The sequence below is a fragment of the Lathyrus oleraceus genome, chromosome 1 (assembly GCF_024323335.1).
Source record: "Lathyrus oleraceus cultivar Zhongwan6 chromosome 1, CAAS_Psat_ZW6_1.0, whole genome shotgun sequence".
NCBI classification, from domain to species: Eukaryota; Viridiplantae; Streptophyta; class Magnoliopsida; order Fabales; family Fabaceae; genus Lathyrus; species Lathyrus oleraceus.
In genome coordinates this window covers 167,505,684-167,533,070 of record NC_066579.1, presented here as the reverse complement: position 1 = coordinate 167,533,070, position 27,387 = coordinate 167,505,684, and positions in this window count along the sequence as shown.

The following is a 27,387-nucleotide window of genomic DNA, read 5'->3' as shown; positions in this document are numbered from 1 at the left end:
ACGTAGGCCCTAATGTGAAGAAGAACCCATTGCCCGAACATGGGAAATCTATCAACATGATCCAAGGTTGCCCTGGAAAATACAAGGTCAAATATGTCAGTCATATTCAACAGTCTCTGGTCCAGATGCATCGCTTGTTGTGTGACTACAGTCATTATGAGCATGACCATGATAGATGCCGAGTCTGCTCTGTTGACCGATTGGGTTGTTGCCAGGTGCGCAAGGATGTTCAGGAAATGCTGGACGAAGGAGTCATTGAGATCCTTCAAAACAGGAATGTTGATAAAAATGAGCCGGAGGTCAATGTGATCTCCCCAGTGTTCCGGATACCCGAGCCTGTTATCATCAAGTACAATGGTAGCAAGCAAAAGGCTTCTCCCGCTCTGATCATTAAGCCTGCTGGTCCTGTGCCTTACTCCTCTGAAAAGGCAGTTCCCTATCGCTACAACACCGTAGCAGTAGAGAATGGGAAAGAGGTGTCCTTGCCTTCTTCTTCTGTTGTGAATATTGCCGATGTTAGCGGTTTGACCCGTAGTGGCCGTGTATTTTCAGCACCGTCGAAGCCTCAAATTAATGCTGATTTTGTTGAACGCCCGATTGGGAACGTTGTGAATTCTCCGAATCCGGCACTTGCTGTTAAGCCCTCCTCTGTATTGAAAACTCCTACTTCTGTTGGCCCGAGTGGCAATGTGAAAGAAGACTGTGATGAGATGCTGAGACTCATCAAGAAAAGCGAGTACAATGTTGTAGACCAACTTCTACAAACGCCATCCAAAATATCTGTGTTATCCTTACTCTTAAATTCATAACCACACCGAGAGGCTATGTAGAAGGTGTTGGATGTGGCATATGTGGATCACGATGTCACTTTGGAGCAATACGATAGCATTGTTGCAAACATTACTGCTTGCAACAACCTGAGCTTTTGTGACTCTGATCTCCCTGAGGAGGGAAGAGACCACAACTTGGCTTTACACATATCTATGAATTGCAAAGACGACACCATGTCCAATGTGCTGGTGGATACCGGGTCATCATTGAACGTATTGCCAAAGTCCACTCTCTCAAAGCTATCATATCAAGGACCTCCCATGAGGCAGAGTGGGGTAGTTGTGAAGGCTTTCGATGGGTCTCGTAAGACTGTGATTGGGGAAGTTGATCTCCCAATCAAGATCGGACCAAGTGATTTCCAGATTACCTTCCAGGTTATGGACATTCACCCATCGTATAGTTGTCTCTTAGGCAGACCATGGATTCACGAGGCAGGCGCCGTGACGTCCACCCTACACCAGAAATTGAAATTCGTGAAAAACAAGAAGCTGGTTGTGGTAGGGGGAGAAAGGGCTCTCTTGGTTAGCCATTTGTCTTCCTTCTCTTATATAGATGCTGAGGTTGAATATGGAACTCCGTTCCAAGCGTTATCTATTGCCGAGCCTATTGAGAAAAGAACTCATTCATTTGCTTCCTACAAAGATGCAAAGTTGGCCATTGAGCGTGGTGCAACCACTGGTTTAGGAGAAATGATTGAGTTAGAAGACAACGAGTCTCGGGCTGGCATAGGTTTTTCTTCTGGTACTTTCAACAAGCAAGGGCTATTCAAGAGTGGAGGTTTTATCCACACCGGTCAAGATGAGGAGGCTGCTGCCGTTTTAGAAGAAGATACAAAGGATTCTGGCAATTTCATCATCCCTGGAGGGGTCTGCAATAATTGGGCCGCTGGGGATATTCCAACAGTTGTCCATAAGTCAACGTAATGATCACTTTGTTTAAAAACCCTTCTCCCATGCCAAAAGGAGGATGGCGCATAAATACAATAATATTTTCATTCAATAAATTCATGTTAAATGTTTGTTGTTCCATTTATTTTCCCTTTTTGTTTTTGCATGAAATTGGTGATCACATAAAAACCTAAAAAATAAAATAAAATCAACCTTCTCATCTGCATAATGATTTGCCTTGTTTGAATTCTAAAGCTTTTCATATCCAAAAATCATTATGCAGGTTGATTTCTAAACCCATTGAACATAATGACCCAACACCATCTCCCAATTTTGAATTCCCTGTATTTGAGGCAGAGGAAGATGATGTTGAAGAGATTCTTGATGAGATCACCCGGCTACTTGAGCATGAAGAGAAGATCATTCAGCCGCATCTTGAGAATCTGGAAACAGTCAACTTGGGGTCTGAAGATTGTGTGCGAGAGGTAAAGATTGGGGCACTTCTGGAAGAATCTGTTAAGAAGGGGTTAATTAAGTTGCTACGAGAATATGTTGACGTCTTTGCCTGGTCATATGAAGACATGCCTGATCTAGATACTGATATTGTGCAACATTTCCTACCTCTAAAGCCTGAGTGCACGCCTGTAAAGCAGAAGCTCAGAAGAACTCATCCTGATATGGCAGTGAAGATCAAAGAGGAAGTTCAAAAGCAAATTGATGCGGGGTTCCTGGTGACTTCTATATATCCTCAATGGGTGGCCAATATTGTGCCCGTGCCTAAGAAAGATGGAAAAGTCCGGATGTGTGTGGACTATAGATACTTGAATAAAGCTAGTCCAAAAGATGATTTCCCTCTACCACATATTGATATGTTGGTAGATAATACAGATAAATTCAAAGTCTTCTCGTTTATGGATGGATTTTCCGGATATAATCAGATTAAAATGGCACCCGAGGATATGGAGAAGACAACATTCATCACACCTTGGGGAACATTCTGTTATCGAGTGATGCCCTTCGGTTTGAAGAACGTCGGAGCCACGTATCAACGAGCTATGACCACCTTGTTTCATGATATGATGCACAAGGAGATTGAGGTATATGTTGACGATATGATTGCTAAGTTAAGAACGAAAGTTGAACATGTAGAGCATTTGTTGAAGCTTTTCCAGCGTTTGAGGAAATATAAGCTTCGTCTGAATCCCAACAAGTGTACATTTGGAGTCCGTTCTGGAAAGTTATTGGGCTTCATTGTTAGTGAAAGAGGTATTGAGGTTGATCCTGCAAAGGTCAAAGCAATACAAGAGATGCCTGCACCCAAAACTGAGAAGCAAGTCCGAGGTTTTCTTGGCCGCTTGAATTATATCTCCAGATTCATATCCCACATGACTGCCACATGTGCGCCTATATTCAAGCTCCTCCGGAAAGATCAGTCCCATGATTGGACCGAGGATTACCAGAAAGCTTTCGACAGTATTAAAGAATATCTGTCTGAGCCTCCGATTCTGTCTTCGCCTGTAGAGGGAAGACCTTTGATCATGTATCTGACTGTTCTTGAAGACTCGATGGGTTGCGTCCTTGGTCAACAAGACGAATCAGGGAAGAAGGAGTATGCTATTTACTACCTGAGTAAGAAGTTCACTGATTGTGAGTCTCGATACTCAATGCTTGAAAAGACATGTTGTGCTTTGGCTTGGGCTGCTAAGCGCTTACGCCAGTATATGATAAATCATACGACTTGGTTGATATCCAGAATGGATCCAATCAAGTACATCTTCGAGAAGCCTGCTTTAACAGGGAGAATTGCCCGTTGGCAGATGTTGTTATCTGAGTATGATATTGAGTATCGAGCTCAGAAGGCTATTAAAGGTAGTATCTTGGCTGACCATTTGGCACATCAGCCTATTGAAGATTATCAGTCAGTTCAGTATGACTTCCCGGATGAGGAAATTCTGTATTTGAAAGTAAAAGATTACGACGAGCCTACACTTGATGAAGGGCCAGAGCCTGGTTCCAGATGGAGTATGGTGTTTGATGGCGCTGTAAATCAGTATGGAAATGGTATTGGGGCCGTGATTATTACTCCTCAGGGCACGCATATTCCTTTTACAGCAAGGCTAACTTTCAAATGCACGAATAATATGGCTGAGTATGAGGCCTGTATTATGGGATTGGAGGAATGTATTGATCTAAGGATCAAGCATCTTGATGTATATGGTGATTCGGCCCTTGTTATTAATCAGATTAAGGGTGAATGGGAAATGAATCAGCCTGGCCTCATTCCATACAGAGATTATGCGAGGAGGATTTCAACGTTCTTTACTGAGGTTGACTTCCATCATATTTCTCGAGATGAGAATCGGATGGCAGATGCCCTTGCTACACTTGCTTCAATGATTGTGGTCAGACTTTGGAATGAAGTTCCCAATATTACCGTGATGCGCTTGGATAGGCCAACTCATGTGTTTGTGGCAGAGGAAGTAAAAGATGACAAACCATGGTATTATGATATCAAGTGTTTCCTTCAGAACCAGACTTACCCACCCGGGGTGTCTGTGAAAGATAGGAAGACTTTGAGGAGATTGTCAGACAGTTTCTACCTCAATGGTGATGTGCTTTATAAGAGAAATTTTGACATGGTGCTGCTCAGATGCGTGGATAGACACGAAGCAGACCTGTTGATGACTGAGGTCCATGAGGGTTCATTTGGTACTCATTCCAATGGACATGCCATGGCTAGAAAGATGTTGAGAGCAGACTACTATTGACTGACAATGGAGTCTGACTACTGCAAATATGTGAAGAAATGCCATAAGTGTCAGATTTATGCGGATAAGATTCATATTCCCCTGACACTTCTGAATGTGATTTCATCACCATGGCCTTTCTCCATGTGGGGAATTGACATGATTGGCATGATAGAGCCGAAAGTGTCTAATGGACACAAATTTATTCTCGTAGCAATTGATTACTTCACCAAGTGGGTTGAAGCGGCGTCGTATGCAAATGTGACCAGGCAGGTGGTCGTGAAGTTTATCAAGAATCAACTCATATGCCGATATGGTGTGCCAGATAAGATCATTACTGATAATGGATCTAACTTGAATAACAAGATGATGAAAGAGCTGTGTAGTGAGTTCAAGATTGCACATCATAATTCTTCTCCGTACAGACCCAAGATGAATGGGGCTGTTGAAGCTGCTAATAAGAATATCAAGAAGATTATCCAGAAGATGGTTGTTACGTACAAAGATTGGCATGAGATGTTACCATTCGCTTTGCATGGCTATCGTACATCTGTCTGCACTTCAATAGGGGCGACCCCTTTCTCTCTTGTTTATGGCATGGAGGCGGTACTCCCAGTAGAGGTGGAGATCCCATCAATGAGAGTCTTGATGGAGGCCAAGTTGACTGATGCTGAATGGGTTCAGAGTCGTTATGACCAGTTGAACTTGATAGAAGAAAAGAGATTGACTGCCATGTGCCACGGTCAGTTATATCAGCAAAGGATGAAGAAAGCTTTTGATAAGAAGGTCAAGCCTCGTGTGTTCCGAGAAGGTTACCTTGTGCTCAAGAAAGTTTTGTCTTTCGCGCCCGATTCCAGGGGCAAGTGGACTCCGAACTATGAGGGCCCGTATGTTGTTAAGAGAGCCTTTTCAGGCGATGCTTTGATACTTACAACTATGGATGGGGAGGATTTCACTCGTCCTGTGAATTCAGATGCAGTCAAGAAATACTTCGCCTAAAAAAATAAAAACTGAAAAGCTCGCTAAGTTGAAAACCCGAAAGGGCGGCTTAGGCAAAAATGAGCGTCTCGGTGGATTGAAAACCCGAAAGGGCGATCCAGGCAAAAGTTAGAGACACAAAAAATATATAATAATGATATATGTATCCCGCTAGATTGAGTACCTCATCCTGGGGAAATCTAGGCAAAAATTAGGGATTTGGCAAGTAATTGCATCCTGACAAGACTTTGTTCTACAACTGTCGTCCGTCAGAGATCCTTGCCCATTATCAGCCAAAGCTTCAAATACATCAGATTCAGAATTGGTGGAGAAATGGTCATTATGTTCAATGTAGCCTTTTTCCAATATATATCACCAATTTCAAATTTGTAAAGATCTATGCAGTCTTGCCATTCGCAGACTACCATTCTATCAAATAAATTTGAGCCTTTTATCCAATTATTGGCACTCTTATCTGTTTCTATTCAACAAATGTTTTGCATGTTTTGATTAAGAAAATATCATTGTTTTAAACGGTCAAATTTTTTATAATTTGTTTTTAAACAAAGTGAACATTCACAATGACGAAAGGATACTTAGGAGATCCTCAGTGCTCTCCCAAGGGTGGTACGATCCCCAACAGGGTAAGATTTTTGTCCATATTCCTGGCATGACTGTATCTCCTCCCTCCAGAACCCCTTGTGGTTTATCCTACCAAGTGGATTGCTTGTTGAGAGTCACCTCTCTTCCCTTCAGCAGAGTAGCAATCTTTCTTCCTCAGCAGCTTGGATCTTTTTGGGCAAGAGCGGTATTTGGTGGTTGATCCCGATAAATCCTTTATCTCCTCGGATAGATTCCCCAGTAGAGTTGTTGGTGTGGTGGACCTTGTCTGTGATAACTCTCGTCCCCAGCTGGAATGATTGATGATTCATCCCTTGCAGAGTTCTTTGCTTTCTGGTATCTCTGATCCCCAGCAGATTGGATACTCCCCAGTGAACTTGGCTTTCTCTCTTGAGATGTAGTACCGGGTGGTTGATTCCTGGACCTGGATGTGTTAGATATGTCTGTTTGTCAGCATACATCATACATAAACCACGCATATACATGCATAATTATAACATTCAGATATTCATGTTGCATTCTTTGCCATATATCGTTGTTTGATGTCTCCTGCTATTTGGTGATATACTTCCCCGAGCAGATGTGTGTGTCTGATCTCTCCATATAGAGTCAACTCCATAAGCAGAAAGCGTCTATCCTTTCTTCCATATTCCCCACCGGGTTATATCCTCGTGGATGTTGATTGTTTTTGTTCCTTCCCAACACATATACTGGGATGGTTTTCCCCATTGAGTTATATCCTCACCGGGACAAGTCTTGATTTGGCGTGCCTATCTAGTTTGATCCTAGATCGGTCTCTTGAGACTCTTTTCCTGTTTCCCCATGGCAATAGTTAGTAATTATTATCCCCGGCGGAGTCTGTGTTTCTCTACCCTCATACCGGTAGTTGTAAACCCTATTTCTTCCCTTTTTGCAGAGTAACTATTTTTGCTCATCTTTAATTGGTGACAGTTATCTTCATCCAATATTCGGTGATGATATCCCCTCATCTTCTTGGATAATTGCCCTGATTACGCAATTTATCCCCAGCGGGTCATCTCTCGTCTACCTCGTTGTTGTTGGTAACGATTGTTTCTCCCCTGAATTGGTCATCATTATATACCTAGTTTCTGTATCCCGATGCCTTTTCTTTTCGGTCGATTTATCCTTTATTAACCCAGTAACCGGTTGTGGATAATCGTCCATGCGAGTATATTATCTATGTTCTGACGGTAATAGATAATATATCTCATGCACTCTCGGGTCTGAAGCCTTTTGTTCTTCCCCAGTTGAGTAAGATTCGTATCCTCTTTGTGGAGTCGAATGTCCATCCTGTAATCGAGTTTGCTTTTAGCCCTCTTTTGGATGATGAGTGTTTTGGGAATATTCCCCAATTCACGCCTTGGTTGGTCACCTATTATATGCCCAGTAACCGGTATCCTTGGTGTTCCTTCCTCTCTGCTCCCTATTATGACTTTTTATCCCCTGTGGAGTCAGAATCCCTGAGTTGAAGTATACCTTTTACGTTTTCCTCACACGTTTTGAAGTTTTGATATCTCTCACCCTTATACCGGTCTTGAATATTCATCTCTTCCTGAGCATGTTGTATCTCTCACCCTCATACCTGGCGTTCAGATCACATGTCTCCTTGAGCTTATTACCCAGTAACTGGTAATACCTCGTCCCGCTGCTTCCCCAGGAGTGTCCTTGTGGACATCCCCAGCGAAGTCCCTTAGTGGATTGTTTTCATCCAGATTTTATCCGAAGTATCCGTTGTGGATAGTTTTTTTGGTGTATTGGCATATTCCCCAATACATGCATCTTCGAGTCAGCTCGAGTCTTTCCATTGGATCTTTTCCCTTTGGAATTCTGTTCCCCACGCTTTGAGTCGTGACCTGCTCGCGCATTTTTATCCCTTTTCTATCCCCAGGAGAGTCCCCAGGGTCTTCGTCCCATGGAGTGAATTGCTCATATGGATTATCAGTGGCTTCTGATTTCTTTGCTTTTGTGGACACATATCTCCACAGAGTGCTACCATTTTTCATACCTACATTTGCATCATGAGGTCTCTTAGGGACCAAAATTCGTCTCTTTATTATTATTTAAGCCCATTTTACCCCGTCGAGACGAAGATTTTAACCTTCACTTCTCCGGCTAGAATAACCTTAAATAGGGGCATCTGTAAGACCCCAATTTTGACCCTAAGATCCCTCATGGTATCATAACTTTGCATTTGCATTGCCTCAAGGATCTTTAGCATCTTGGTTCCCTTTGCCTTTGGGTGGGACTCCTTGTGATTGGTTTGAGATCACCAAGCATGCTTGAATTATACATCATTGTTTCTCTTACTTTTGTTTACTAACCAAAAGCACAAAAATGTGTCACTAACATCTTTTGTTTGAAGCTTGAGTATCATCCAAGACACTTTGTGGGTTCTATTTAGATGATCAGTCAACACAAGGGAATGACTTGAGATACTTCCAACAGGTTCAAATGGGGTCTATTCGTCAGTCAAAATGTTAATCTTGAAGGAGCAAAAGTTTGTTCATGAGCTGTCATGCTCGCTAGGCGAGCAGAATGGGTCGCCTAGCGAGTCCCAAGAAAAGCCACCAGAATCACCTACGCTCAGAGGAATTTCTTGAACTGCCATGCTCGCTAGGCGAAGCCCACGTGTTTAACAAAAAAAAAGAAAAAAAAAAGAACGAAAAACGAAAAAAAAAACGAAAAAAGAAAAGAAAAATAAATAAAAAAATAAAAAATAAAAATAAAAAATAAAAAATAAAAAATAAAAATAAAAATAAAAAAAAAAAAAAAAAATAAAAATAAAAATAAAATAAAATAAAAATAAAAATAAATAAATAAATAAAATATAATAGAAAATTTTTGGACTTGGGTCTCTCTCATTTGAGCCCACAGGTCCACAAAAATCAGGTTATAAATTCAGAGTTTCAGTGAAACAAAATTCCATTCTATTCTATTACCCTGGCAGGGAAAAAGATAGTGAGAGAAGAGCTAACAAAGTTCAGAGCAACCTCCAGAGACTGAAGGGAACTCATCGGCAAAGAACCAATTCCCTCTCATATAAACCCTCAGATTGCTTTGCAAACCCAACCGGGCAATTCGATTTCATTCGATCTCTCCAGTCAGGTTTGCCTTATTCCCATTACTTTATGCTTTTAATTTGAATACTCTGAAGGTATGAGGTATTATGGGTGAATTTGATACCCTTTTGATGCATGTGTTTGACAAGAGGTTTAGGCCTCCTACCCTTGGTTGCTTTTTGTGAATTTTAATGGCATGACTCATGTGGTTACATTTTGATTTGGGGGAAACTCTTGATTACCCTATCTTGTTTCTCTAACCTGTTTGTTGAGTTTTTGTGAGGGCTCACATACTCTTGCAGGGATAGCTTGCTTGGTGTTCCACTTTATTTATGGGGTACCACCTAGAGGTCTATATCGATTACATGTATTGACTCGCTTTCTTTGATGGTGTTTAGCTTGGAAGAGTCTTTAGGTTTCTTATTTATCTAACTGTTGTTACTTCGGATCTTTATCGTACGGTAGATCTCTCGATCCCTTTACTTTTCCCGCATGTTACCGATTTCTTAGGTTTCGTATAGCCTCTCGTGGCATGTCATTTAAGGTAGCGCGGTTCCTTCATCTAGGACTGCCTTTTTGCATGAGCATCCCTAAACACCCCAAACTCATTGATTTTTCTTCTCCTAAGAACACGTTATCTCCTTCTACTACAGGCGAGTAAGTCTCCAAAGGTCGAGCATCCGGTAGATTGCGTAGTAACGTCGTTCACCCCAAAACACAATCCTTACCCCATAGGTGGTCGAACTACGTTTTGCTCTGATTTTCATCCCATATGAGATACGTAGGCATAAGACGCGATTTCTTAGTGAGCATACTCCTCTTTAACCCATAGGTAGCCGAGCTATGAAGACTCTGATTCTCAGATTCAGATGAGATACGTATGCAGTGGATGCGACGTCCGTGCGAGTCATTTTCATTTGACCCTTCTTTTAGTAAGTAGTACATTAGATAAACATACACGCTTTTCTCATCCCTTCAATCATGTTTGCATAAATAAATTTTCAAAAAAAACAACAACAACCTTTGCAATAAATGTGAAAAGGGCTCCCTAGGAGTACCTAGGATGCTTTGGGTGCCTAACACCTTCCCATTGCATAACCAACCCCCTTACCCAGATCTCTGACATTTTTACTAGTTTTTGATTCGATAAAACTTTTAGGTTTTTGTTCGCTTTCTAACCATTCCTTTGGATAAATAGAAGTGCGGTGGCGACTCGACTTGTATGATTTACCTTGGATTTAGTCAATATCTCTAATGGTAATGAATACCCCGCTACACCCGGTCCTTGCTGTTCCTCCTCCTGTCGTGCATACTATGCCCAGAGTAGACGACACCATCTACCATTCTGAGTCGTCTGAGGGCCCATATGTCTATGAAAAGATGGACGCTATGAATGATCAATTTCTTGAGCTCCGCAAGGAATTGAAAACTCTTCGAGGAAAGGATCTTTTTGGCAAGTCTGCTGCTGAACTCTGCCTGGTTCCGAATGTGAAGATCCCTGTGAAGTTCAAGGTCCCTGACTTTGAAAAATACAAGGGAAATACTTTCCCTCTCAGCCACCTGGTCATGTATTCCAGGAAGATGTCGACTCAGACCGACAACGACCAACTGCTCATCCACTACTTTCAAGACAGTTTGTCTGGTGCTGCCCTACGTTGGTATATGGGCTTGGACAGTGCGAACATCCGATCTTTCAACGACCTTGGAGAGGCCTTTGTCAAGCAATACAAGTATAACGTGGATATGGCTCCCGATAGGGATCAATTGAGGGCTATGTCCCAGAAGGACAAGGAAACTTTCAAAGAGTACGCCCAGAGGTGGCGAGAGGTACCATCACAGATTGTGCCCCCGCTGGAGGAGAAAGAGATAACCAAGATCTTTCTGGAGACCTTGAGTTCTTTTTATTACGAGCAGATGATTGCCAACGCTCCTTCTGACTGCACCGAGATGGTGAACATGGGGATGCGTCTGGAGGAAGGATTCAGGGAAGGGCGCCTGACTAGAGAAGAAGGCTCTTCTGCTAAACGGTATGGGATGTTTGGGAAGAAGAAAGATGGCGAGGCACATGCTGTGACCTCCCATGTGAAACCAAGAAGACCCTCTGTAAGGAGGAAGACTGTGCGTCTTGCCGGTAACCAGCACCAGGTGGCTCACATAGCACCTGTTTTCAGAGATAATCAACAATATCAGCATCACAACAATAATCAGCAACAACAACATCCACAATATCAACAACAACATCACCGTCCTCAACAACAAGCCTACCAGCCTCGAAACAGTAATCAAGTCAGCACAAGCTACGAGAGGAAAAGGGTCACCTTCGATCCTATTCTGATGACATATGCAGAGTTATATCCCTCTTTGATAGCTGTTAAAAAGTCTCCAGCTATCAAAGAAGACTTTTTAACAGTTGTCACCAACTTGTTTTGAGATTTTTACCCCGAACTACGAGGTTTTGATCCTAATCTTTTTTAAGATGGTACGTAGGCAATTGGTTTATCCATCCAAACACAAAATGTAAATAACTTGTATATTCTCTTATCATCTCTTCAATCATGTTTGCACAAACAAATTTTCACAAAATACCAACCTTACAACAAATGGGAAAAGGGCTCCCTAGGAGTACCTAGGATGTTTTGGGTGCTTAAAACCTTCCCATTGCATAACCAACCCCCTTACCCCGATCTCTGACATTTTTACTAGTTTTTGATTCGATAAAACTTTTAGGTTTTTGTTCGCTTTCTAACCATTCCTTTGGATAAATAGAAGTGCGGTGGCGACTCGACTTGTATGGTTTACCTTGGATTTAGTCAACATCTCTAATGGTAACGAATACCCCGCTACACCAACTTGAAGATTGATGAAAGAAAAGTCTGTGCGAAATGTCAGACAAGGATGTCACATCAGAAACTCAGACATGACACCACTTCCAAAGGTTTGGAACTCCTCCATATGGAGTTGATGGGACCCATGTAGGTGGAAAGCCTTGGTGGGAAGAAGTATGCATATGGAGTGGTGAATGACTTCTCCAGATACACCTGGATCAACTTTATAAGAAACAAATCTAATGTGTTCAAAGATCTTTTTCTAAAACTTCAAGGAGAAAAGGAAAGTCAAGTTATCAAAATTAGAAGTGAACAAAGAAGGAAGATGAATCCCAAAAGTAATGAAGGATTATTTCTGGGCTATAGCAGAGCATATAGAGTCTTTAATTCTAGAACTAAAGTGATGGTATCTATTAATGTTGTGATTGATGACCAACAAACTAATGTCACAAACGATGTTGAGACATCTCTGAATGATTCCCCAACTGACTTCTCAGACAAGGAGAATGAACCTCCTCAAGTTGAACCTGACAAAATCAACAAGGGACCCTCCATCAGAGTTCAGAAGGATCATACCAAAGATATCATTAAGAGAGATCCAAATAAAAGGGTCACAACTAGATCAAGGGAAGTGATCTCACATGGCTGCTTTGTGCCCAAGATTAAGCCTAGGAATGTCAAGGAAGCCTTGACTGATGAGTTCTGGATCAATGTCATATAGAAGGAGTTAGGTTAATTCAAGAGGAATGAAGTGTGGGAACTGGTTCTCAGACCTGAAAGAACAAATGTCATAGCTCGCCCTGAGTCCATTAGATTATTGCATGGAGTGGCATGTATTCTGAGGTTAAAACTGTTCCAAATGAGTGCCTTCCTGAATGGCTACTTGAAAGAGGAGGTATATGTTGAACAGCCTAAAGGACTCACAGATTCAAACCTTGCAAAGCATGTGTACAAATTGAAGAAAGCCCTCTATGGTATGAAGCAAGCTCCTAGGGCTTGGTATGAGAGACTCACAGTGTTCCTCACTAACAATGGCTACAAGAAGGGAGGTATTGACAAGACCCTATCTGTGAAAAATGAAGGAGGAAAGCTCATGGTGACTCAAATAGATGTGGATAATATTGGGTTTGGTGGGAGGTCAGATCAAATGGTAGAACATGTTGTTAGACAAATGCAGTGTAAGGTTGAGATGAGCCTTGTTGGACTTGGGCTACAAGTCAAGCAGATAGAAGAGTCTATTTTCTTATCTCAAAGCAAATATGCCAAGAACAAGGTTAAGAAGGTTGGCATGGAGAATGCAGATCATAAAAGGACACCTGCTCCTACACATTTGAAAGATGAAAATGGTGGTCGTGCTATACATCAAGCTGAATACATAGCAGTTGGAATTAGTTGTTCTCAACAGGGTTGGTTGAAACAAATGTTGACTGAATACAATGTCACACAAGATGTCATGACATTGTACTATGACAACCTGAGTGCTATAACTATTTCCAAAAATCCTATTCAGCACAGCAGGACTAAGCACATTGATATTTGTCAACACTTCATTAGAGAATTTGTGGAAGAGAAAATCATAGCACTGAAGCATGAAATGCAATTAGCTGACAAATTTACAAAGGCTTGGGATGCTAATCAGTTTGAATGTTTAAGAGGGAAATTGGGGATTTGTATTCATGAGAATTTATAGCAATTAAAGTGGAGTGGAAAAGGTAATAAAAATATTGTCTGCCCACTTAAAAGAAAGTGCCACATTTGTGGTAAATCATTACCTAGTATTGGAACTAGTATCTATGTCATTTCCACACGCTACCTCAACACAACCATTTCCATCTTCATCCAACTTCTCAGACAACCTCTGCTAGGGCAATAACTTTTCTCTCAAAAGTTCAACAAAATGCCACAACATCCCTCATCCTCTGGATCAAAACCCACTCACAAAGCAAGGACTCCCTCCATGGAGTTTCTGGATGAAGATATTTTGGAGGTTATTCCCCTCTTTGTTATTCCAGGCGACGCCCCTGGCCTTTCTTTCACGACTGGAAACAATCAAGGTAACATTCCTGATAACCCTCCTCCTAAGGATGACATGCACTATACAGATCGTGTCATTAGGAACCTGGTAACTAGGATTCTTAACGAAGGACATGCAGTCAAGGGTGTTTCGACCCCTCTGTCTAGAAGGGACCCCTCACCTGAGGTGGAACCTCAAACTGAGAAAGATGATGATTTATCTAGATCAGAAAAAGACATTGCTGCTGAGGGACTGTACTGTCTAAGAAAAACCATGCCTAGCAAAGATCCTATAGATGCTTCTCATTCTAAGAAGCCTGACACCATTGAGAGATTAATTGATTTGGAGGAAGAGAGTTCAGAAGAGGAAGATGACACCTTATTTCATCACTTGAAACCAAGTGTTGCAAGGAAAATGAAGACCAGGAAAGGCAAGACTGTGGCTGAGATGTTGACAGCCCAAACTAGGAAGAAGACTGTTGCTGTAAGACCCTCTAAATTATGGAGTAAAGTAGAGGTTAAGAAGAGGAAGATCAGAGAAAGCTCTGATTCTGAAGATGATGTCGAAGACGATGTCCCAGAGATCTCTCCTGCTAAAAGGCAGATTGTTAAAAAGTCTCCAGCTAAGGTTGCAGCTGTACATTTGGACAACATTTCCTTCCATCTGGAAGATGGTGCTGCCAAGTGGAAGTTTGTTATTCAAAGGAGAGTTATTGTGGAGAGAGAGCTAGGGAAAGAGGCTGTAGAAGTGAAGGAAGTTATGGAATTGATCAAGACTGTTGGTTTGATGAAAACAATTGTTGCATTACCCCAATGTTTTGAAGGATTAGTGAAGGAGTTTATGGTTAATATCCTAGAGGATATCTTTAACAAAATTAACAAGGAATTTTGCAAGGTCTTTGTGAGAGGAAGGTGTGTAAGGTTCTCCCATGCTGTTATCAATAAGTTCCTAGGAAGAGGAACTGAAGGAGGTGTTGAGTTAGAAGCCATAGACAATGAAGTCTGTAGGACAATTACTGCTGGCAAAGTCAAGGAATGGCCAAGTAAGAAGCATCTATCAGCTGGAAAATTGACTATTAAATATACCATCTTGCATAAGATTGGTTCAGCCAACTGGGTGCCAACAAACCATATCTCAACTATCTCTAATGGTCTTGGAAGAATAATATATGTTATTGGAACAAGGCTCAACTTTGATTTTGGAAGGTTCATGTTTGAACAAATTGTTAGACATGCCTCCACTAATGCAGTAAAGCTGCCTATTGCATTTCCCTCTATCATTTGTGGAATTATTTTAAGCCAGCAACCTGGTATTCTAAACACAAGTGATATTCCCAGTAGAAGGAAGCCTCCATTGTCCATTCACTACAAGTTATTTGAAGGAAGCCATGTCAATGATATTGTCATGACATCTGCAAGGAAGGAGCCAACCTCTCAAGGTGGCTTGATTGCTCAATTGAAGGAAACTTGTAAGGAGCTGGAAACTGGGATTAGGGTTGCCAAGGCTAGGAAAGAGGCTTTAGAGGTTCTCATTAGTAGCTTGGATCAGGAAGAGATGGATAAGGTTGGTGAAGCCAAGGAGTCAGATGCCCATACCTCAAGTGAAAGGTCCAATTCTCAAGATCAATCTAGTGGCAGTTCTGAATCTGAAGGTGAAGAAGATGCTACTTCCTCAGACTAAGTTGTGATGGTCCCCCTGTTATGAAGACTGTGTGTTCTGGATGCTGTTTTGGATGTTTTGGAAGCTTAGATGTTTTGATGTTTTTCTGTTTAATGGTTGTATTTTTTGGCAGTCTTTCTGATGCCATGATGTAATATTTGGGCTCTTTATGAGTTCCCTGGATTTCTAATTATCTCAGCTATTACAGCTGTGTATAATTATGGTTTGTACCACTTGACATTTATGTTTTAACATTTTATATGTTATAACATCTCTTGTGACATTCTCTGCAGGACTGATTGACATTTATTTTGTCTAATTGGTCACTTTGGTCTATTTTGACTAAAAAGGGGGAGAAGTTATTATATGGAGAACTGCAGTTGTAAGGAGTTGTGGAGAGTTGCAGCTATTATGTGCTGATGATGACAGCTGATGATGTTTGTCGCATTACGCGAAAAACCGACGGGAAAACAAGAATAACAGAGCCGCCACCGTGCGTTATTTATCCCAAAAGAGGGAAAGGAAACGCTCAGAGTAAACCTGGAAAAAGTATGGTCTCGCGACCAAAGAGAGTGGGATCGGGAGTCGGTTATGCGAAGGGAAGGTATTAGCACCCCTACGCATCCGTCGTACTCGACGGGATCCACGCACAATAGGAAGGAAAATGGTTGCTAAAACACTGCTCACACACACACACTGGCTGAAAGAGACACAGGAAAACAAACAAGACTGACTCGGCAGGATATCGCATCCTGGGCCTACTTAGTCTATCAGGCATAGACATCAGAGTCAAAGTAGTTCGGACTGGGGAAACGACACATGCTCGCTAGGATATCGCATCCTATGCATACGTATCTCCTTGGACGAAGGAGAATCAGAGCATTCGTAGCTCGGCTAACACGCACACAAACAAACACATGCAAAGGCAAACGTGGAGCCTGAATGCCAATCACTGGACTTACATCAGCATCCGAACCAAACAAAACCACACTGGAACCCGAACGCCACTCGATGGACTTACATCAGCTTCCAAGCACACAACAACACACACAGAGGGGTTGAGGACAAAAAGGGTTGTAGAAGAAAAAGGGCGCCTGGAGAGATCAGCTCATCTCCTGCCTACGTACCTCATCTGGTATGAGGATCAGGGCGACGTAGTTCCCCTACGCAGGGAAAAAGGACTAGCCTAACCAGATAACAGAGGGAGACACAACTAGGGAGACTACGACTCGAGCCTAGATGTTATCATGCAAAATCATCCCTAAGTTAAGGTTTCTAGCTAACTTGCACAGGAAGCAAGCCTATCCTAAACATGACTTGCACAGGAAGCAAGCCACACCAAACCTATCTTGCACAGGAAGCAAGCTAAAGCAAACCTAACTTGCACAGGAAGCAAGTCAAACTAAACCTAACTTGCACAGGAAGCAAGTCAAACAAACACACAAGCACAAGTAGCACACACTATATGCAAAAAATAGGCTCAATCAAGGTTAGGTTTTAGTCGAGGGGTCATATCAACCTCAACAAACAAACCACTGGAATTAGGTAGTGTTAGCTCTTAACCTTGCCATTGAGGGGCTAAGGTGAAGCAGATGAAAGGTGAGTGAAGATAAGACTTCACAGCTCTTATCCCTGGCCTGGGAGAGCTTAAGACAAGAATGTGTGGGTTCAGAAAGTGGGAACCCTTCTACACATTTGAAACTGACTCAACTGTACAACTGTACAAAATCTTGGGTTTGTATCTGCAATGCATCAACACAGTGGTGTGAGCAAAGCAGATGACACACAGAATAGCAGGGGATAGGTTGCATATCCCTTGGGTTCTGCCAATTGCCTCTTCACTTAGGAGGTCTTTGACTCTATACAAGGACAAATGTAAACAGTCACAAACATTGCCTCTTAAGGAGGACTTCAGACAGTTGCCTGGCCAAATAACAGGCCAGGTCTTCCAGACTACATGAAGATAAGAAGTTATACCTCAATGCAAATTGCTATTAAGCAAAGCAAAGCAAAGTTCTTAAAGAACTATAAGCAACTAAAGGTACCTGAAACCAGTCAGACAACATCAGTATTCAATTTAAAGTTAAATCAAAATGAGATAGAAATCAACAGTCAACACAGTCAGTTAAATGTGAAATGCACAAGGCTCAAAGCATGTGAGCCAAGCAACCTACAAAACAAACAAGTTAGTCATGACAATCAAGCAAGCTCAATCAATTTGTATAAGTTTCTTTGGGCAATTGCTTCTTAACCTGAAAAAATGAACTCAAACATGAGCAACAAGACCACTAGGACAAGCCTAGGGTCAAAAGGGGATGAGAAAGTCAAAACAGCAAGTGAAATTCAATCAAAATCATATTCAAACAATCAAGAAGAAAACTCAAGTGGTCCCATGTTCATGTCATTCATCATCATGATTTCATAAGCAAATTAGGTCAAAGCATGGCATATGGAAGCTCATAGAAGTCAACAGCAAGACTCAACTTAAAACCAATCATAAACAATTCCAAAAATTCTCATATAATTCATGATCAAACATCATCCATAACATGATAAGCACACCAAATTTCAGCTCAATTGGATCATGGGAAGTAGGGAAATGAAAATCAGAGAGGTAGGGCAAGTTCAAACATGCTCAAAGAAGTCAACCAAACATGCACCAACTTCAATAAATCATAAATCAGTGACAACATATGAGAAATGAATGGGATTAAAACCATGATAAACCTTAAGATGTCTACTAATCACATGTAAAATTTCATTTCCATCCAATAATGTATGAGAATTTCACAAAACAAATGGCATCAAGTGTCACAAAAGTCAACATTTTGGTCAAACAGGGGAGAAATTATCAATCAAATAGAGAATGCATTCCAAAATTCCAGAAAAATTCATACACATTCTCAACATCCATAAGCATGCTCATGCAAAAAACCGGACCATTTAGAGTTCATTAGTCAAGGTAAATAAAATCATGAAGTTGGACATCAATGGTGTGACACAAATTGTCACACCCTAATTCAAAAAATCATAACTCTCAAACCAGCAATGATAAATTCACAAACTCTACACCAAAATCACCATGAATGTGTCTAGTTTAAGCACAAAAAATTTGGGAGCCATTGGATAAAGCATCATCATTTCACAATTGATTTGGCAAAGTGTACAAAAATTGGACACATGAACAAAACCCTAGCACAATTTAAAAATACATCCATGCCAAAAATCTGGAAAATATATCATAAAAAACTAGAGATCAAGATGGACATTTCACAAAAAACCCCATGAATTTTGGATAAATAATGAATGTGATATGATATTTCAAAGATTGGTCACAAAAATGAAATAAAAATTGAGAATTAAAATAATTAAATGAAATAAATGGGAACCGGTGGCAATATTGTAATTATGGGAGTCACTAAGTGAAACTCTGCGTTTCACTTAGTGACGTGTTGGCCGGTCATTTGCTCATGGCTATGAAACAGTGTGAGCTTCATGCAAACAAAACATTCAAAAGGCCAAAATACGATTTTCTGGACATGCACTAGGGTTTTGAAGCTACAGTATCATCTTCCTCTTCATCAAAAAATCGTGAAAAACATTTGTCACAGAATTGAACAATAAGTATGGCATTCGACTCACCAAACAACACTCATCAACATTCTAACAGCCATTAACATCAATTCAAGCTAATAAGAAAGAATCAAACAAAAACACATTTGAACATCAATCTTCATGTCAACATAACTTTCTAAATACACAACCATTTTCAGTGTTTTAAAGCTCAATAGAATCAGCATGAAAGATTCTTGCTAAAGCACACAATAATTTTGAAAATGGTCATGGTCGAAAACTCACCAAATCTGATGAACAGTTGTGATTCAGATGTTGTTTGGTTGCAAATGGCTGAAACAGGTGCTCCTTCCAGCTCTAGATGATGAATGGATGAAGGCTTTTGGCTCAGCAATGTTGGAAATAGCTCAAAACACGATCTGCCATGGATGAACTCTTGTTGAAACAGTCGCTTGAAAGGCTTTACAGCTGGGAAATCACACTTGCAATAGCTCCCAAATGGCTGGTATGTGATGAAACAAACAAGCAATGGACGATTTCTTTGAAGTTTTTTAGCAGAATTTCAAAGTGAAGAAAATGTGAGTTTTGAGAGCAAGAGAATTTTTTGATCTGTTTGAATGAAAGTGGCTAGGGTTTTCCAACAGAAAATGGAGAATATATATGCTGTTTAAGGTTTGCATTAGCTGGTTAAATGGAAAAAATAATCACAATTTGCACAAAAGAGGTGTTTTGACTAATTGGTGGATTTCACTCAAATGGCAAGGTGTGTGTGCACAGCTGCGAAAATGGGCCTTGTACACACTCCAAACATGTTTTCTGATCATTTTCAATTGGTAGGAGGTGTTGGAATTGGTTATTTTGCAAAGTCAATTTTTTACCTCACTTGAAATAATTCAAGTCACTTCAAAAAGTGCCATTTTGATTGGTGAGTTTTTGGTAAATTGTGATGGAAGATTTGGAAAGAGGGCATCAAATGTGACTTGTAGCAAAAAACCCCACCTAATTTGGCCAAATGGTTTGGAAGATATGCCACTTTGAAGTTCAAAAATTTCTGAAAATGATTTGATCATAACTTGCCAACCATAAATGGGAATTGAGTGTTCTTGGACTTTTTGGAAAGGCAAGAACAAGATCTTCAACTTTCATGTTGGGTAAAAATTCATTTGAAGCTTGTATCATAATGTAATTTTGAGGATCAAGACTTTCCATTTTTGGCAAATTCCAATTACAGGTCAACTTTCTATTTTTGGAAATTTCTTGTTTGACTTCAAATTCTTCAATGATGATGCTTGACATGTTATATGAGGCTTATATGGACATGATTGAGGCCTCTCAAACCAATTCCCACCATCCAATCACTGATTAAATGCACAGTTGACCAACAGTTGACTTTCTAAAGTTTCTGGTAGACTGCACATTGACTGATGACTTCTGAGCATCCAATCCTTGACCAAAACACTTCAAAAGGACCCCTAGGTCATGTGAACATGTTGGACCAACCCTAGGGCCTTGGCTCAATGAAAATTGCACTTGCTTGCTTGATTGACTGATCTCCTGACCAGTTTGACCTAATCTGTCTGATGAACTTGCACTTGGGTAAAGGACAATGCAATGCTATGCAGTGGACTATGTTATGTTAATGACCTAACATGAAATGAATGTACAAAATGTAGGGTGCAAATTTGAGGTGCTACAGCTGCCCCTATTCAATCAACTGGGAACCCGAATGGATGAGAGCAATGGCTGTTAGACTTTCAGGGTACACAGGGATTGAATACCAAAGAACCATAGAAATTTGCACTTTGCTGGGAAAATAATTAACAACGCCTGTCAGGATCGGCAAAGAAACAGTCTTGAAACAATGATCCGTCTGAAACGGAGAAAGTCGGCCTGATCACCGAAACAGAAACAAATGGGTAACTGGTGACACCAAGAACCAAGGCCTGAGCGCCGCCCGTCAGTCTGAATACTGAACACCGGAACATGAGAATATTGATGTCGGTCTGAAAATCGGAAATTGGCCTGAACGCCACTTCAGTCTGAATACCGCCTCGGTCTGAACACCGGAAAATTGCCTGAGTGCCATAAGTACATCGACCTGATCGTCGGAAACTTCTTCGATCTGAAAATCGGAAATTGGCCTGAACGCCACTTCGGTCTGAATACCAGAAAATTGGCCTGAATGCCACAAGTACACCGACCTGATCGTCGGAAACTTCTTCGATCTGAAAATCGGAAATTGGCCTGAACGCCACTTCGGTCTGAATACCGGAAAATTGGCCTGAATGCCATAAGTACATCGACCTGATCGTCGGAAACTTCTTCGATCTGAAAATCGGAAATTGGCCTGAACGCCACTTCGGTCTGAATACCGGAAAATTGGCCTGAATGCCATAAGTACATCGACCTGATCGTCGGAAACTTCTTCGATCTGAAAATCGGAAATTGGCCTGAACGCCACTTCGGTCTGAATACCGGAAAATTGGCCTGAATGCCATAAGTACATCGACCTGATCGTCGGAAACTTCTTCGATCTGAAAATCGGAAATTGGCCTGAACGCCACTTCGTCTGAATACCGGAAAATTGGCCTGAATGCCATAAGTACATCGACCTGATCGTCGGAAACTTCTTCGATCTGAAAATCGGAAATTGGCCTGAACGCCACTTCGGTCTGAATACCGGAAAATTGGCCTGAATGCCATAAGTACATCGACCTGATCGTCGGAAACTTCTTCGATCTGAAAATCGGAAATTGGCCTGAACGCCACTTCGGTCTGAATACCGGAAAATTGGCCTGAATGCCATAAGTACATCGACCTGATCGTCGGAAACTTCTTCGATCTGAAAATCGGAAATTGGCCTGAACGCCACTTCGGTCTGAATACCGGAAAATTGGCCTGAATGCCATAAGTACATCGACCTGATCGTCGGAAACTTCTTCGATCTGAAAATCGGAAATTGGCCTGAACGCCACTTCGGTTTGAATACCGGAAAATTGGCCTGAATGCCATAAGTACATCGACCTGATCGTCGGAAACTTCTTCGATCTGAAAATCGGAAATTGGCCTGAACGCCACTTCGTCTGAATACCGGAAAATTGGCCTGAATGCCATAAGTACATCGACCTGATCGTCGGAAACTTCTTCGATCTGAAAATCGGAAATTGGCCTGAACGCCACTTCGGTCTGAATACCGGAAAATTGGCCTGAATGCCATAAGTACATCGACCTGATCGTCGGAAACTTCTTCGATCTGAAAATCGGAAATTGGCCTGAACGCCACTTCGGTCTGAATACCGGAAAATTGGCCTGAATGCCATAAGTACATCGACCTGATCGTCGGAAACTTCTTTGATCTGAAAATCGGAAATTGGCCTGAACGCCACTTCGGTCTGAATACCGGAAAATTGGCCTGAGTGCCATAAGTACATCGACCTGATCGTCGGAAACTTCTTCGATCTGAAAATCGGAAATTGGCCTGAACGCCACTTCGGTCTGAATACCGGAAAATTGGCCTGGATGCCATAAGTACATCGACCTGATCGTCGGAAACTTCTTCGATCTGAAAATCGGAAATTGGCCTGAACGCCACTTCGGTCTGAATACCGGAAAATTGGCCTGAGTGCCATAAGTACATCGACCTGATCGTCGGAAACTTCTTCGATCTGAAAATCGGAAATTGGCCTGAACGCCACTTCGGTCTGAATACCGGAAAATTGGCCTGAGTGCCATAAGTACATCGACCTGATCGTCGGAAACTTCTTCGATCTGAAAATCGGAAATTGGCCTGAACGCCACTTCGGTCTGAATACCGGAAAATTCTTCATGCCTATCAGCATCGGCGAAGATAACAAAACAGTGATAAGTGATCTGGCACGCATGCCAAAGACCTATGCTGGGAATAACAATCGAAAGATTGACCAAAGAGTGCATGAGACATATTATCTATAGCCGTCCGAACGTAGATAATACACTCGCATGGAAGATTATCCATAACCGGGTTGCAGGTTGTTAAATGAATAATCGATCGACCTCATCCTAAAGAGAGCGAAAGCAAACTTGTTAAAGGATGGACATTCGATTCCACAAGGAATACGAATCTTACTCAGCTGGGAGGGACAACACTTCGACCAACGAGCGCATGAGATATATTATCTATAGCCGTCAAAACGTAGATAATAACCTCGCATGGAAGATTATCCATAACCGGGTTGCAGGTTGTTAAATGGATAAATCGACCGAAAAGAAAGGCATCAGTACCAGGACTAGGTATGCAAAGATGACCAATCAAAAGAGGATAAAGTTGCTTACTCGGAGCAAGTATCCAAAAAGAAGGGGAAGACCCAATGGGGACAATACTGCTTGATCAAGGCAAGTATCCAAAGGGGACAAGACTATCAATACCACAAAGAGGGGATTACATCTACCAGTTTGTAGGCAGAAAGCCACAGAAAAGTAACCAGTCATCAATAGGATGAGCACAAAGGGTTAACTCTGCTAGGGAAGGAAAGTGGGATTTTACAACTACCAGTTAGTAGGTAGAAAACCACAAAGATAGGACTTACAACTACCGGTTTGTAGGTAGAGGCCAACACAATCAGCTGAGAGACAGAGTGAGAAAAAAGGATTTACAACTACCGGGTGGTGGGTAGAAGACCGCAAAATCCGCCAACAATCAGAATGAACCACAAAGGTTACCTCTGCTAGGGGATGAAAGTGGGATTTTACAACTACCAGTTAGTAGGTAGAAAACCACAAAGATAGGACTTACAACTACCGGTTTGTAGGTAGAAGCCAAGAATTCCGCTGAGGATGAGATGAATGAGTGCCGGTTAGTGAGCGACTATTCATTTATGCCCCAGGGAAGCACGGGAGACAACCAACAGGAAGCCAATTTAGGATCGATCCAAAAAGGCAGACTGAAACAGGACTCATCCTAATGAGGAAAGAACTCAATAGGGAAAACCCATCCCGTTAGGGAGGGAACGGAAACAACCGTCATCCACGAGGATATAACTCAGTGGGGAGCGCAGAAGGAAATGGTAGACACTTTCTGCTTAAGGGGTAGACTCTACATGGAGAGATCAGACACACCCACTTCTGCTAAGGGAATGGACCCAAGCTTGCAAGATGCTGCCAACTTCGGGGAGTAACACTGCTGGGGATACCCACTCAACTAAGGAGTCACTTGTTGGGAAAGCACCAACCTCTCAACCATGCTGATGAACCCAATTCTGAAGCCGATCCAATGGCGCGATGCTAAACTTTTTCCAACAACCCAATCTCGGCTGGTCACCACGGCCTAGGGCTAATGGATATGTTTGCAATGTTGATGCATGAGTTTTTTGTTTTTTTTTTGTTTTTTTTGTTTTACACAATACCCCATGATCATGGAAATGCTATGCACTAATAATGCAATATGCTATGCTTATCTAAATGATGAATGCATAAACACACGTCTCCTCCAGAGACAACACCAGGGAACTCCAGGAACTGTGCTGAGGATCTTATAACCATGTCAACTTCCACCCTGCTGGGGAAAGACAAACCTTGCTGGGGATGCACTCCATCGAACCCGAACTGCTTGGAGATTACCCTGCTAGGGGAGGCAACCCATTCTTATCTCTACTGGGGATGATTTTCTCCGAACCCGATCCGCTTGGGGACCTCGCTGAGGGAAAACCATCAACACAAACCCTACTGGGAAGGCAGTAACCTTCAGGCTCGCTGAGGAGGCACCGATCTCGAATTTGCTAGGGAGATGACACTCTCAAACCCATTGGGGACCTACGGTTAATTGGACACGGAACACCTGTCGAGTCGCCGAACAGCGGCATCCATCGTCCACCCATAGTGTCAGCTTTCCTCTTTTGAGAACACCCAAACTCGCCTAGACTCTTCTGATTCACCCTACGAAGATCGAATTCCTGGGATTCATACAAACTTTCCAGTCCTTAGACTTTGAAGAGTCTCCTTGATTAACTCCTTCCAGGATCGTCATCCTTCTTTCGCCGTCTTTTCATTGTTCGTCTACCCCTTGCCCCTGGTTGGACTCTGTGGGGATTTTTTTTTTCAAAATGCTTCATATCACCACCTGTCAGCGAACGAAGATATCTAACAGCACCTGCACAAGAGATTGTTAGATAAAAGCGTGCCCCAGGCGTGCCAACACTTCAACATCTTGGTCACTCAAACTTCCGAATAAGATTTCCAGATTTCAATCTTATAAGCATGCATCGGGAGGGACCTCTATGCTTCAAAATGCAAATATTCTTATAAAAATTGAACGGGTGTTTTCGTAATCAAAGCGGTAATGAAAACAAAACAAAACTATTTGACTGAACGCATTTATTGACTGAAACAAAAAGGTGGCTCAGAATCGAGCAACACACAGGAAGCAAACCCTGGAAAGAGGTGATCGCGCACAAAAGGAACAATCTATCCTAATGGCAATGTGAAACCATGATCTCATCGGGTTCCCACTCGGTTACACCTCATATATCCTCAAGACTTTCCTCACTTTCGGCCTTCTGAACAAGACGCTTCCGATCGATTTCTATCGGAGATTAGCCATGATGTCTTAACCAAAGCACAAACGATCATGCCAGACGCAGTTGTTCGTTTCAATCCTCTTTTGCCTGGACCGCCCTTTCGGGTTTCAGTCCACCGGGATACCCTTTTTTGCCCAAGTTGCCCTTGTGGGGTTTTCGACTTGCCGAGTGTACAGTTTTTTCCTTTTATTATCCCTAACTTTTGCCCGAACCTTTTCTCTTTTTTTTTTCTCGGTTCGCCGGGATGCCCTTTTTTGCCTGGACTCTTTTATTCTTTTTGTCCAGCGGGTCTCTCTTTTTTACGAAGTATCTTTTAACTGCGTCCGCACTCACAGGGGATGGAAAATCCTCGTCATCCATGGTCGTCAACAACATGGCCTGGTCTGAGAAAATCTCCTTAACCACGAATGGACACTCATAACTGTTTATCCATTTGCCCCACGATCGTCTTGAGGAGGAAGGATCCTTTTCAACACCACATCTCTTCCATGCTACCCACGAGGTCGCATTTCTCGGTTAACAACACGCTTCATTTACTGGGTACAACTGCCCCATGACAAGTAACTGTCAGCCTCTTTCTTAATCAGGCTCAACGTGTCATACCGAGTCCTCATCCACTCGCCCTTTGCTAACTTCTCATCCATCCGGACTCTCCACAATGAGATCTAGCCTCCAGCAAGCAATATCACTTCCATCCCATACCGAATGAGGAAGGCGTTGCCCCAGTAGATGCACGTACCGAAGTACGACACTCAGGATACTAACTTCGTACTTAGCCACCATCGTTGGTGCGTTCAAATGTTACCGGGGAAGCACTAGCTCATTCACTTTAAACTCTCCCCATCAGACATCAGAACCCGTTCGGATTCAGGGTCAGGCCCCTCCTCCGGGATCGGTCACTCTCAATCTTTCGATTTGAGTACCTCGTGATGTCCTCCTCAGAGACTTCAAACTTCCTTGGTTGAGAATCATCAATGGGTTGTTGGGCGAAATAACCATACAATACCCTCCTCTTGATTGCTTTCTGGGAGATATACTGAATATCGTATCCAATCAACATCATTTGCCCTCTCGCAACCTGTTCGGTCATGCTGACTTCTCAAACCTATACTTGATCAGATCCATCTTGAAAATTCACGAAGTGGTATGAACCAGCATATACTGTCTCAGTCGGCGAGCAACCTATGCCAAAGTACAACGAGTTTTATCGAGCAGTGAATGTATTGTTTCACAGTCGATAAACCCTTTGCTAAGGTAAATTGCATGCTCTTTTCGACCAGACTCGTCATGCTGACTCAGTACGCACCTCATAGACCCCTCGAGGGCTGCCAAGTACCAGATTAACAATTGTTTCTTCCATTGAAGGTATCGGAATCAGAGGTTCCTGCCACTTATTTTTCTTTCCGATGCCCCTTGGCAATCATTATTCTACCTGACCGTTTGATATCTTTCTTTTTTGTTTGTTTTTGGTTCAGGCGTCTCTTACACTTTTTTTTTAGCAGGATCGACCTCGATTCCTCTTATCCGCTCACAATAAACCTCGGCAGCTTACCGGACAGCACTCCACAAGTGCACTCACTCGAACTCATCAGTATTATTCTACCTGACCGTTTGATATCTT